This window comes from Candoia aspera, chromosome 1 (genome assembly GCF_035149785.1).
Source record: "Candoia aspera isolate rCanAsp1 chromosome 1, rCanAsp1.hap2, whole genome shotgun sequence".
NCBI classification, from domain to species: domain Eukaryota; kingdom Metazoa; phylum Chordata; class Lepidosauria; order Squamata; family Boidae; genus Candoia; species Candoia aspera.
In genome coordinates this window covers 86211852-86224400 of record NC_086153.1, presented here as the reverse complement: position 1 = coordinate 86224400, position 12549 = coordinate 86211852, and the positions used below count along the sequence as shown (strand labels likewise).

The 12549-nt window shown below is 38.3% G+C and overlaps 1 protein-coding gene across 1 annotated transcript in view; it reads left to right on the top strand.

The window, feature by feature from the left end:
• The window catches only part of UST (uronyl 2-sulfotransferase), a 110989-nt gene that overhangs the window by 73791 nt on the left and 24649 nt on the right, over window positions 1-12549 (top strand). The window lies entirely within an intron of this gene.

Genomic DNA, 12549 nt, shown 5'->3' with positions numbered 1-12549 from the left:
CTAGAAGCTATAAAATCATATGTTTTTACCTGCTTATTGCAGTTTTAACCTATACCAACCTATAATAAGAATTCTGTCGAAGGAAGAAGTGGCCGCAGGAAGCACTCTCCCGTGTACAGTTTGGAGGACAATGAATAGGATGAGGGTGGGGGTACGAAAGTGTAAGACGAATCTATTTGAGTGGGGGTTGCTGGCTGACGGCAATATATTATGGGTATGTGGAGAAATCCAAGATCCGGCGCATCTGATGGTGTGCCGATTATTGCCAGAGCCTTGTACTGTCAATGACCTACAGCAAGCTAATGACAAAGCTGTGGTGGTGGCTACATTTTGGCTCAGCAAAGTTTGATCTGGACACAGATCAAAATAAAAATCTATACTTGATTAATTTAGAAAATCTAATATTTGTGCATACTTTACATAGAAACTATAATTTTAGTTTTGGTGACCCCCTTTTGCTCCCAGATGGCTACTTAACCATTTGAGCGAGCTGTGAGAGAGAATATTAATCGGCAAGTTCAGCGTACTAGGATCTTTCCTGCATCACTGGAAAAAAAAACAACCCAATGTTGTTGTTGATCATCCTGTGAACTACTTGTGAAAAACAGCAGTTACAGCAGAAATTTCTCAAGCTGCTAATATAGAACCAGTGTTCCCCACTGAATGATATATTTGGAGTAGAAGACCTGAAAATAAGTTTCTGCTGAGCCATGAAATAGCTGGATGGTCTTGGGGAAAATCACACTGTCTTAATTTTCCTTCTGAAAAAATAAAATAAGTATAATATGCAAAGTAAGTATAGGAATACTTCATAAATAATATCACAATAAAGCATGATATTTTAATACATCATGTATGAGATTTAAAACTCTCCCATTTTAATGAATGCAGTAAATATATTAAACACTGTGCTGTTAAAAAGCAAGAACAGAAGCTCTTGGGCAGTCTCTAGGAGTTGTCCTTCCTTGCCTGTGGTGCCCTAATCTTCTCAATGCACCAGTAGAAAAATTGTCTCCAGAGATTGAGCATGTATCTGTATGGAGGGTTGGGAGAAAAATAGGACTAAATGTGGAAAATGTTTTTTCTTCTCTGTAGTTGCAGACTAAGATCTAAACCAAATACATGTTTCAGAAGCTTCTTTCAGGATCGCTAGTGCATACAGTTAGCCCTTAGCCGACATGGCAGGCTGATCACAACATCTGCATTACTAGAAGTATTTTTGTTGTCTTAACAGCATTAAGACAACAAAAATACTTCTTCTAGTCAAAAAACAATTCTGTTGTCCCGGGAATAGTAAGCATTTGGGTCAAGGATCACAACTCAGCCTCCTAAATTCTGCCAAAAACTGTTCTAGTAACATGGTATTGTTGTTAGAAAGAGCAGAATTTCATCCTGTGTTTTGGGGGGCGGGGGATTTAAGGGTGTAATTACAGTGGCCTCTTTCACTGCAGCCATTCCATCCTTAAAATTGTCCCCAAATCTAGTGAAAAATGGGACATAAGAATAATTGGGGCAGACTTGGAATTGTCTGAATGAGGTGGTGGGAGGCAAATGCAACATAGAGTCTGTAAATTGCCCACTCTTCCTTAGACCAATGAAGATAATCATATGTTCATTTATATTCTAATTAAACCAACATGGAACCATGTTACCAGAAATTTTCCAAATGTCCTTGTCTAGTGACACTGCAGTGCAAAAAGGAGCTTGGTTTTCTTCCTATGCTTAAGTCAAGAGCTCATCAATTAATTCAATTCATTAATTTTCATAACACATTTAGCAGTAAGCAATTAATAAAAGTATAGCTAAAGCACTGTGTAGTGCCTCTGTAAGGTTGCCAGTTCTCTTATTTGTGTCATTGAGAGGAAAGATGGATTAGCTATGCTAGATGTCTGAAGTAGAATCAGATGTTCAAGGTCATGTTTTTTGCTTGGGTTTGCAGCAGCAGGAAGAACCTGAAGCCTTTGCATGATATTATCTTTCTAAGTGTATCCATTTCTATAGTCCTCTAAAAAGGCTTCATTTAAGGCTTTATTATTTTTTTTTTATCCCATACAGTGCAATCTCTAGAAGTCAATAGCACTTAATGACAGCTTTTAGAAGTGGCTTGAATGAGATATTTGAGAGAGTTTAGCCATGGCAGCATTCACAGGAACAGGACTGCCAGAGAAGTTTTAGAGATACAATTATTTACAGATGACATCTGCATTTTTGTATATGCCGTAGTACATACAGCCAAAATTCTGTATGCTGTCTAAACTGTACAACCCTATTTTCAAGGTATTTTATGTAACGGAACCCAAACTCCATTGGAAGTTTTATTGGTTTGTTTTGTCCAAATTTGGCACATTTCTGTGTTCAACTGTCCTCTCCTTACCATACAGTCTATTAGAAATTTGCATCTCTTTTGCCTTTCCATAGTTTCTTTCTGTACAGTAGACTATCACGCAACACAGCATGTATTCTTGAGGCTCTTCTGCCGGGCTCAAAGGGCCACCAGCTGGGCATAGAGTTTCTTTTGTGCCAATAATGTTTTAAGCACACTGTATTAGGCTGTAACTCTTTATTTGGACCTAATTTTAATCAAATACATGGAAATAAAATAGGCTTTATAGCACTGTATTCAGTTGTCTTAGGAAAAAGGGCTGACCACTGAACTGGAAACATGAAAATGTGCATCTTCAGAATAAAGTTCAATGTTGATAGGTTGTTAATCAGAACTCATAATAAAATACCACTCCAGAAATCACTCTGGAAAACACTTATCAAAGAAAATCCAAAATAGAGGGTTTTTTAAAATATGTTTGGAAAAGAGAGATAAGTTAGCATTCCTAAGCATCTGATAAGTTAGCATTCCTTATAGCATTCCTCAAGCATCTGCTTGTGCAATAAAATAGCTCCTATGGTGAATGTATGGTAGACATCTAAACATTATTAGTCAGTGCTTACATGAAGACCATGAAAACTGCTAGTTGAAACTCTACCTGGCTGGATCAAATAGAATTAAAGACCTAAATTATTGGCCAAACTGAAAAAAACAGATCTTATGAGAAAAACGTATTACATACTTTCTATGTAATGACTTGCATAACAACACAAATACACATGCATTGCTCAAATTTTTAACTTCTGTGATTTTTTAAAGAAAATAGGAATCATGCAAATTGACTGCCAGTTGGAATATAGCTTGTGGTTTCTATGGAGCAGGACTCAGATCATTCTGAAAGTGTTTATATAGTATTGAAAATTACTGGAAATAGAATCCATAGCACTAATGACAGTCAAGCTTTTGGATTTAACAGATTACATGCATTAGATTACATGAAGAATTTCCAAGAAATTCTTCGTTCTGGAACCTGAGAGAATTCCACACAATAAGCAAATTACCACAAAAACTCTTAATCTGGAGTTTATGCATTGCTTACATAAAGTTCAATCTGTAATAATAGTGTTCACTAGTATGAATGGGAATGTAATGGAAACATTTTAATAGAACTTAAATAATGTGATTTCCATAAGATCATCTCAGCAACATAAACTGTTAGCCAAGAATAGTTGCATCCTTCCTACAACTGCACCAATTTGAGAAAAATTAAAAGAATGATAGAGAAAGGGAGTAGTTTTATGGTTTATTTAAAAATAGCTATCCTTTAGAATTATCCTCAGTCCTTGATTCCTTGACTATATGATGTATAGAAACTTATACTGGTGACCCTTAAAAGCAGTCAAATGTATCGTCTCAAATTTCTTCTCTGGTTTAGGAAACTCATCCAATGATTGAACTAGCTGCTGTTCTCTCATCACTAGCTGCTGAAACAATGTTAAATCACTACGAAATGTAGTTTCCCAAGGCCTCTGACCCCATTTAGCACAAATAATATTTCCCAGCCCTCCATATACCAAAGTGACTACTGTACTTCCTTACTGCCATAGAGGCATTGGGAGTTACGATAATGTTCATGAAATTTAGGAGATTTGAAACAAAATTAAATCTTAACTACCTTTGCCTTTGAATTGCTGGTCATAATCCATATTGAAACTGAAGGACTTCAGCTACATCTGGTTGTGATATTCATGTAATTATATTTATCTTTATATTATAGTGGAAGTACTTCTTTAATTAAATCCTGGCCAAAACATTTCTGATGTATTCTATAACTGTCCTTAAAACAGGCATTTGCTCTAGGAAGGCAAGGGTGATAGGGTAGGAATCTTTCCTATATCCTCTGCAAAAGGTTTTGTCTACATTTAAAAACTCCAAAACAGACATACATACATATATGTCACTTGTGGTTGTGTTTTATATAATACAATATTGAAAAAAGGCCTGCATCTGTGTAACTGACAGCATCTTATGACTTATATTTCTTCCTCTTGATATCACAAATTTGCCATAAATTGCTACCATCTACAAGGAATACTTAATGGCTACCATGATGATCTCACATAAAATCTTTGTCTGATCCCCTCTCCCTGAGCCAAACTACTTCCCTGTCAGTATAATCTTATTATTTAGAATTCTCAGTAATTTTTCCTCTTATCTAATGCAGTGTTTGTCAACCTTGGCAACTCTTAAGAAATGTAGACTTTGACTCCCAGAATTCCCCAGCCAGCATGCTCGCTGGGGAATTCTGGGTGTTGAAGTTCACACATCTTAATGTGACCAAGGTTGAGAAACACTGTTCTAATGTGAAGGGACTTTTTAAATTTAATCATTTTTCCTGATTGTAGAATGGAACTGTAGCTGTTTATAGGACTTTATGCTAAAAACAGCAGTTTCTGACTCTACCAATCTAGTATTGACATTGAAATAGTGCTGTTGGCTTCATTTTAGTCCCCAGTGGACTCTTACCCTTTCACAAAACACCCACACAATCTGGCATGATGTGCTGTCACAGGCGTAACCTCTTCCAGCAGGTTCCACAGAGGAATTGTCCTGGCTGAAGAAGTCTGGCTGCAGTTGTATTGGCTGTCTCTGCATGCAGGCTTGCATCACATCTGCTCACCATATGGTTCCTTTTAGCTATTTTCTTGCATTCATAACCAACAATCAAATTCTGTTAAGATTTGGAAATTGAAGTTTTTTAAAAATTATGTACTACTTTGGAAAATATCTTAATGTCTTGATCTGTGCCTTGATGCAAGGGTAACCTGATCTTGATCTGATTATTTAAACAGTAAGTTTATAAATCTTCCATAGGGACTGGATTTTGTATGTAGCAAAATACTTCTTCCTGTGGCCTGAGCTCCCCTCCTGACCTTTGGCCTTTATGGTTGTACGGGACAAAATTTTATGGGACAAAATTCTTAGTAGGATGCTAGGGGAGCATCTAGTTGCCCAGTCAACCAGTGTTTCAGGAGAGGGTGAGGATCGTGTAGATGGGACCTTGGACTGGGGGGAGAGATGGCTGGGATCAGGGGGAGTTAATGTTTTTGTTGGGGGAGGGTCAGGCAGGCAGAAATATCATGGTATGATGATGGGTAATGGGAAATATGGTGGGAAGCAGGAGGTAGGCCACTCTTAAGTAATGCAGTTCCAACGTCTTGTACTGGTGTCATGTTCCAGCTCTTGGTACTTGCCCCCAATGCCCAATTATTGAGCCTTAGGAGGACCTGTTGCTACTCAATGGCAGGTCAGTCTCTAATAAGGCTTCCCTCATCTAATAATGGATGAGACATCTGGCATGTGTTACCGAGATCTGGTTGGGCATGAAGGTGGGTGTCAGCTGTACAAGGTTGTCCAGATCAGGAAACAGATTTCACAAGGTGACTAGAACTATATTGAGAAAGACTATAGTTACAAAATCTTGCAAGTCTGACTGCATGTTCCCTTCCTTCCCCTCTCTTCCCCTCCCTTTTATATCCCTAGGTGCCTGTCTAAGTCTCTTTCTAATACTTTCTCTTTGCTCTGGGCTCAAATCATACTCAAGCACCTGTTGTTGTCTTAATGTCTCTGCATAGTTTCTCCAAGGTCATCTCCATAGCTCCCTATTCAGGGTGGGGGATGTTCTCTCTGAAATGTGCCCACCCAGGGTTCGAGTATGCAGAGAGCCTCCCACAACAGAGATGAGGCTGGACGGTTGTCAGGGGTACTACCTCTCAGATAGCTGGGCATGGGACCCTACTTGTGAGGTTGGGTGTGAAGGATGAGTTGGGATTGCTGCTACTGTACTGATCTCTCTGCTGTGCAGCAGCCTCCCTTACTGTGCTGCTCAGTGCTATAGTTGGGTTGATGGTGGAGCTCCCCTGCTTTATAGGACTGGAGGATTTTAATCTGCCTTCCTTAGGCACAGACTCAGAGGCAGCTCAGGAGTTCATGGCCATCATTACAACCATGAACCTGACCCAACTTATTAAGGGATCAACTCACAGTGGGCATTACACATTGGACCTGGTTTTTGTCTTGAAAGAGTAGCAGTGTGATTTGGAGTTGGGGGATATTACCACCAGTCCTTTATCATGGACAAATCATTCCATGTTAATCCTGGAGTCTACCATGGTTGTTCTGTGCTACAGGGAGGAAGGACCTGTTTGATCAGTCCACCCCAGGTGCCTGATGGACCCAGTTGGGTTTCAGAGGGAACTTGTGGTTGTCCCTGAAATTCTGATATATGGTCACTGCTTGGAATGAGAGGGCAACAATGGCCTTGGACTGGATCACACTGGTGTAACACATTCTGCATGTGGACTCTCTTGGTCCCTCTGATTTATAGAGGACCTCTGGAGGATGAAGTGACAGAGGAGACACCCAGAGCACTGCTGGAGGAAGATGAAGACTTTTCTACTCTTATTCTGAATGACAGCTGGTGACCCTGTTCAGGGTGACCTAGTTCCTCCTGGGTAAGAAGAGACCAAGGAAATACTTGTGGGGTTGCTGTGAGGATTATTCAGACTCTGGGCCATTTGTATCCTGCTTAAAGTAAATATTTGTCACCAGGGTGGTTTTACCATAAACATGCTGAGCCCTGACGTTTAGAACTATGCTTCTTCAACAACTGCTTCCCAGGTGTGTCACTACTTCAAGGTAGTACTTGGTAGGTATTAGGTAGTTCAGCTTGTCAGCACACTCAGGAGTACTAGGTAAAGGTAAAGGTTTCCCTTGACGTAAAGTCCAGTCGTGTCCGACTCTAGGGGGCGGTGCTCATCTCCGTTTCAAAGCCTTGGAGCCGGCGTTGTCCATAGGACACTTCTGGGTCATGTGGCCAGCATGACTCACGGAACGCCGTTACCTTCCTGCCGAAGCGGTACCAATTAATCTACTCACATTTGCATGTTTTCGAACTGCTTGGTGTGCAGGAGCTGGGACGAGCAACGGGAGCTCACTCCGCCGCGCGGTTTCGAACCGCCGACCTTCCGATCGACAGCTCAGCGGTTTAACCCGCAGCGCCACCGCGTCCCTTACTAGCTCTGTCTTTATTGTAAGGTTACATTAAGAGAATCTTTCAAATCAACCAACCAAACACAAACCAACCAAAACCCTTCAATACATCTTAAGTAACCCAAAAGACCCAGTAGCCCAAGAAGAAAAAACAGGTGTTATCTACAACATACAGTGTAAGGACTGGAACAGCCACTATGTAGGACAGACAGGCAGAAGACTAGCAGAGCACATCCGCAAACACCAACTAGCAGTCAGAAGACATGATGAGAACTCCTTAATCTCACAACACATGGACAGACTCAACCATACTTTCAACTGGGAAACTGTGAGCATCCTAAACCAAGCCAAATCCAAAAATGCTAGAGAATTCCTTGAAGCTTGGCACTCAGACAAAGCAGCCATCAACAGACACATAGAGGTAAACAACTCTTTTGAATGGTATGTAAATGAAACAATAGAAAAGCCAAAAGACCAGAACACCACCTCAGTGTAAGGATTGCCTACCCTAATAGACTCAGACTCACAAGCAGGAACTTAATGATATCTGATTTATTAAAGAATAGTATGCAAATACAGAGAAAGCTGAGAATGAGCAAAAGCACGCCAAATACAAACTAAAAACCCTTGGCTCAAACATAATCCCTCCTCTCGCCCTGCTGTTGCAAACTCCCCCCCCCCCCCGGTGCTGGTAACCGTTTCTGCTGATGTCCTGGGAAAGGAACCTTGAACACACAAGATAACCCGAACACATTCCAATCCAGCTGCTAACATATAACAATCCCACGAGATGGAATCCTCCTCCCCTCCCAGACGAAACACGCATCAGCCAAATGACATGCGAAACGTTACGATGTAACTAACATTGGAACGGTGAACATGACACTCAGCAGCAATCAACACCCAGATATGCAAAGATTAACACTAGGATCAACACCAGATGAACAAACAGCACAATAAATCCTAATCAAGGAACTATTAACTCAGTCAATCAACCAAGCAGCAAACAACAGCCCAATCAAGGAACTCCCAAGGAGAAAACAACACCTCCACCACACAAGCAGGACAAACCAAGGTATATAAACAGAGAGCAAGGCCCACTCCCTTTTCACACTGAAGATGTTGCCTAGTCTGGCAATGAAATGTCTGCAAGAAAACGACAAAGCTCAGAGAATACCAAGGACTTGACAGTTCAACCCTGAGCTACAAATATTCTCTTCAGTTAGAATCTTTCAAGTCTGAAAGTACATCTGTCCCTCCCTCATATTTACAGTCCAAGAAATTAGGGATGGTCCCTTCTGAGACATTTGCCATGTCTTCATTGCTTCTGCAGACTCAGCGGCCTCTTGTATGACCATTACCTATTCTGTGGCTTTTCCTCTTGTCTCCCAAGGTCATTCCCACATACTATTACAGGCTGCAACTGGATGTATTATAGAAGTGCTGGTCAGGAGGTTCAAAAAGGAGGATGGTGGTTTAGGACATGGGTGATTGTAGAGACAGTAAAGTCAAGGATCTTTCTGAATACATGTCATATTCAAAATCTATATATTGTTCCAATCCAGGGCTTTTCTGATATAGAACATATTTTTATTTTCAGAATACTATTGTTTCATTATACCTAAACAGAAATCCAGGCAAAAACTTCGTGAAATTACATTTAGATCTTCAAATTTTGCAGAGAACTTACATAACAGGTATATAAAGCCATCTCAAAAAGGAAACATCTCTTTTGTGAAATATGTGCAAGCATAACAGGAATGCTGACAGCCAAAAGAGTTTAAAATCTTCCTAATCCTTGATAATCTACCCTTCAGAGCAGTGAATACAGAAGTATTTTTATTCATTTATTTATTTTTACTGAAGTGTAAATTGAAATGTCTCTGCAAATTCTTCAAAACAGCTTTTTTTGCAATGTGAAAGAGCATACAGGATATTAAGCACTTTTCAAATTGTTAAAGGAGGTGTGTCTTTATTCCAGGTTTTTGCAGCTGCTTCAGAACTGACTGCTTTTTTACTAGTGAAATTAAGTGTTTGAGCATGCACACATGCAAAGCATCTGTGCAAAACGGGGGAGAAGTTGCAGCTGTTGTAGTGATTTGAAGAGAGGTGCTACATATGTGCTCTGTCTTGTGCATTGCCCTTTCAAAAGATTTGCATAATCCTATAATTTGCCCTTTGTAGTAAATGACAGTTTCACTAAACTGATAGGCAATTTACTCTCATTATCTGGAACTATTTCTTGGTTTTGGTTTAGAGGAAAATTGTTCCTGCTGTAGCAGACACTGCTTTCTACTAATTGCCTCAATTACTAATATCTTACTCATTTTATTCTATGCCTTTATAGCTTGAGATATAAAATGTGTGCTTGGGAGTAGCATCTACAGTTAATAAATGAAAATTTGTCTCCCTTTTCCCTTCACTCCATATTATTAAGATAACAACTTGCCAGCCCTTTCATACATGTAATGAACCAGAAAGTTTATAGAATCTTTCCTTCACAATAAAACCACTTAAGGACTATTAGATTGAGGAAATTTTGGCTGAGTTTCCAACTCCTACTTGCTTTTTTGAGAAAAAGAGCAGCAACATATATTTATACCACAATGAAACAAAATGATGATAACAGGAAAAATGTTAAATACATACTTTTCTCACATAATGACAGATTTAGCTTTTAGTGATCATGTTAAGTTGCTTGAAGCGAAATACACCACACGTATTTAAATCTGTAGATTAGACTAATTGTTGTAATCATTGCAACTCAAAACCACAATTAAACACTGTTTCAAAACACAACTCTGAACTGCACTATTACGAAGAAATTTAAATCTTTGATATAGTTCCACATCATCCTTAGCAAGCTTCAGAATGCCCTAGAATATAAAACAGCTGGTGAAAAAAGAGAAAGACAGAATGTGACTTATGCACAGGATATTCTTATATGGTATTTATCTCAAAAGATTTTTCAATTCAGAATGTTTACGGTGGCTGCATACTAAGAAAAAGTATTTTGGAAAAATGGTATATGACAGTAGCAGGGCTTTATAAAAATAGAATACTGTAATTGACAGAGTGGACCAATACTCTAATATGTCACATATTGACATGTACTGTATGAGAGCCCGTGTGGTATAGTGGTTAAGGTGTTGCACTAAGACTGGGGACATCCAAGTTCAAACCTCCCTTGGCCATGGAAACTCAACAGGTAAATTTGGGGCAATCATCATCTCTTGGTCCACCCTACTTCACAGGGTTGTTTTTATAAGGATATAATGAAGGGAGGTACCATGTAAGTTGCCTTGTGCTCCTGGAGTAAAAACAGTATAAATCTGACATTGATAAATGCTTTTAGCTTGAGCTGCTCACCAATAATAGGTAGACTTTTTTTGGCAGGTGAGTGCTATTACAGTTTGTGTATTAGTGCTGTTAGGTTCTCATTTTCCTTTTCAGTCTGTCCTGGTACTCTAACACAGAAAATTCAGTTCCTCCAGTCTTAAAAGTATCTGCCCATTGCTTGCATTCTGACAGTCCTGACACAAAATTAATAGAGTGGAAGGAAAAGGAATAATTCAAATACATAGTTTATTTAACTTCCATTAGTTCTGGCAATTGACAAGCATTTGCAGATTAAAGTTTAGTGTCAAGAGAGGAGTTTAAATTTAAAAAAAATGTTTATTGTCATAGCAATTTTTAGAGAATATAATAATATTACTGTAACACCCAGTTAATTGTTATGACTTCGTTCTAGCAGTTCCTCGGTTCATTTGCAGCAAATTGCCTTCCTTTTTAAACATTCTGTTCAACTATTTATCATGGAAGTGTTACATGCAGAGGATATGGAAATAGTTCTTTAAAAAAATTATGCCAATAATTTCTTTCTTCCTACACAAGTTCTTGTTCAGTACAAAAAGATTTAAAAATGAAAAATAAGAGGAAAGGGAAGTGGCAAAGGTATGGCAAAAATAATTAGAGTGTTTTATCAAAGCAGAAATTGTTCCATTGTCAGAGAGAAGAGAAGGTGATTTGGAGAGTATTAGATCTTAACATCTTTTCTATAAATCCATGTTATTTTATCCTTTTTATAGAAGGCTATTATAATTTGGGTAGCTTACCCATTTTGTAAGTATTCATTTTTTCTGCATGGGTAGGAGGGATTTAAAAATTATTGCTCTCTTTTTTTAAGGATTCCTAAAGTAATGGGAAATGGAAGTTTTCTTTGGCTGAGTACTATGGATATAATCTCTGTGTTTAGAAGAAAAGCCACCTTAGAAAAAAAAGTTCACTCTGCAGCAAGACTGTTATATGCTCAAAAGTGGAAAGACTCGGCACTACCCACAATGGAGGAATGGTTGGTGAAGAAGATGGAACTTGCTGAGATGGCCAAACTGGCTTCCTTGATTAGAGAAAAGACAACATCAACATTTATTGTTGACTGGGACCCCTTATAGATTTTTTTGCGTGAAACAGAAAAAAATGATCTTATGATTTATGGCTTTGATGATTAGAAAAAATAGATAATAGAAAAAAGACAGCTTTTCTTTTTGTAACCATAGAGTAAAAGATAATTTTCTAATTGTACTTATATTTGCTGCAAAGAAAATCGAAAGCTACTTCTTTCTATTTCTTTTCATTCATTCTATCTATCTAATTTATATCTCGCCGCCATCTCAGAAAAGTGACTCTGGGCAGCATACAACAATCCAATAATCTTTTTGCACTTTTTGTCTCCTTTCTTCTCTCCTTCTTTCTCTCCTTCCTTCCTTTGTATTAGTTCTTGTTAGTTTTTATTTTCTATTCAAAACTGTTAATAAAAAATTTATATAACTTCCATAGCCCATTACTTTAAGAATCCTTAAAAAAAGAGAGCAATAATTATATATATATAAAAAGGAAGTTCACCAGTGACTGGTTTTGCACATCGATTTTCCATACTGATTTTCCCCATTTGGTTTTCTATTTCTTCTTTCAGTTAACATCTTCATCATCTTTATTAGTAATTATTTATGAAATAAAAAAGGGAAATAATATTTAATGGAAGGTTGTAGTATTATAAAGGAAATATTGTCTTAGATTTTTGGGGACATTTGTTAATAATTTTATCAATAGCATCTGAAAAGGATTAATAAATCTGTAAGAGTATCAGGGAACAAGTAAAAGTTATTTGGGTTTTT